Genomic DNA, 2,465 nt, shown 5'->3' on the forward strand with positions numbered 1-2,465 from the left:
TAGAAAGTAATTATGGACTTGAAAAGAAGCTAAATATATTCTTGTCCAATAGTGGCTAAATTAAGGAATAGGTCAAAAATTATGTAGTACAGGGGTTTGTGATACATTGGTCCCCATTTTAATAAAACAGAAGAAAAAACACACCAAGAGACAAAAGGATAAGAACTATTTTTCTAAAAAAAATATTAAGCATAAGTAATGTGAGCCCCCATTATAGGGTGTGTAAAATTATGGATAAGGCAAACAAAGTGAATAGAAATACATTTTCTGAGTATTAGAATCTAGAATCATCCAGTGAGGCTGGTTGATGGAAGACATTGTAGAAATTAAACTTTGGTCCAAAAGGAAGAATAAATTAACACAGTGTATTGTTATAGACTGATGTTCAGTTCTTTAAGATATGGTTATGGCTATATAGACTTTCAATGGCAGCTAGTCATGTTGGCTGTGCATAACTGTCAAAATGAGAAGCAATATGCATCTGAACATCAGTTGTGCGGCAACAAGAGTGGAAGAGGGCTATTGCTTTCATATGTCAGTTTTGGTTTCTATTGGCAGCTTCTTGTCCACAAATAAGACTATGGTCTAATCCAGCAGGGCTCTTCCTTATGTTTGTTGTGTGGAGATCACTGTAAGAGCACACTGCATTGTAAACAACACAGACCTACAAGATCTGAAATTCAGGAAATGATAATAAGATTTCATCTTTCCTATTGGATGTGTTTTCATAATAAAAAAAGGTTTGTTGTATTTTTGCCCTCTCTTCAAAGAGTTGAGGAAATAAGGACTCAGGTATTTCAAGTTTGTTTCTGATCAATTAAACGTTTAAGGCAAAAAAAAAAGAATCTGAGGCTGAAAAACACTAGGTTTTAGAATATGGCGGTCTTCATATTTACTATAACAATATAATTATGTGCAAGGAAGACATCCACCTGGATGTGTTTTGCCCACCTGTTGTGTTATTAAATACTAGCAAAGTTGTAAGAGGACGCCTATTGAAAAGCAAAGTAAAGAAAATAAAATGAAAGCTAGTAAGACAGGGATAAGCTTCCTTATCTCTAAAGCAGGTTTTGTGAATTCTTTTTCTCTGTACCAGTGCTTGGTCAAAGAAACAACACTGAGAGGGATTATAGGTAATTATTTGTCAACTAATGACTGGCTCATTTACACTTGACTTTTAAGCAGAACCAATGGATACAAAAGTATTTCGCCTCCCAATTATATGTATGATCTCTGCGTACAGACTAATTTTTCAAGATTTGTAGGCATCACTTACTGAAATTACGGGTATGTCTTCAATACTTCAGTGACATAAGTGTACATGCACTTGGGTGTGACAAGTTCAGAGATGACATCTAGAGGTCCCCATTTGGGAATATGATTTTGATAAATGAAATTATTAATCCATGAAAATAACCTTGTTACATATTTTGGATTATTTTTACAAACCCTTGTTATGACATTGTTAAAAAACTACAACATGAATGTATTAATTCTATTGTGTTATTTCCAAGCTCTGGTTGATAAAACACACCCCTAGGACATTAGAAAACAGTGGTGCCCCGCTTGATGATTACCTTGTTTGACAAGGAAATTGCTTAATGATGAAGTTTTGTGATCCCTTTTGCGATTGCAAAAGGATGTTTTAATAGAGAAAAATTGCTTCACGATGATCAGTTCCCTGCTTTGGGAACTGATTTTTTTTGCTTAATGACGATCAAAACAGTTGATTGTCGGGCTTTCAAAATGGCCACCCGCTGTGTAAAATGGCTCCCCGTTGTGTTTTAGGACGGATTCCTCGCTTTACAGGCACCGGAAAATGGCCGCCCTATGGAAGATCTTCGCTGAACACTGAGGTATTTCACCCTTTGGAATGCATTGAACCAGTTTTCAACGCATTTCAATAGGATTTTTACTTTCGCTTGACGACGATTTCGTTCTACAGCGATTTTGCTGGAACAGATTATCCTTGTCAAGCGAGGCACCACTGTATTCCCTTTGACCTCATCATGGTCACAAAGGGAATCTGACCAAGAAAGAGGAAGGGAGGCAGGGAGGCATGCATTCACAGGTGATTAATCAAGAAGGCTGTTTGTTCTGCAGGCCCTTAAAGAGTCTGCTCCAGTCTCCCATGAGAAAGAAGTTATATGTGACATATATGCTGCACATGGAGATCAGTTCAATTATCTCCATGTACACATGCTCAGTTTCATGATAGGACTAACAGTGAGCAAGGTTATGGCTATTTCTCCATCCTCTAAAGCAGGAACACTGATCTAAAGTATCAGTTCAGTTGCATTTACACTTCAGAACAGCAGGATTTCAAACGCTGAATTGTATTACAGACTTGTCATCATCTCTGTGTACATCTGTTTCTTTAGCAAGGCTCCTGAACCTCAGCTGTTGGAGTTAATGGATACTTCTTCATTGTATCGATAATATGCGTATACATCTTTTCAGTTGCA

The sequence above is a fragment of the Pogona vitticeps genome, chromosome 3, assembly GCF_051106095.1.
Source record: "Pogona vitticeps strain Pit_001003342236 chromosome 3, PviZW2.1, whole genome shotgun sequence".
Taxonomy (NCBI): domain Eukaryota; kingdom Metazoa; phylum Chordata; class Lepidosauria; order Squamata; family Agamidae; genus Pogona; species Pogona vitticeps.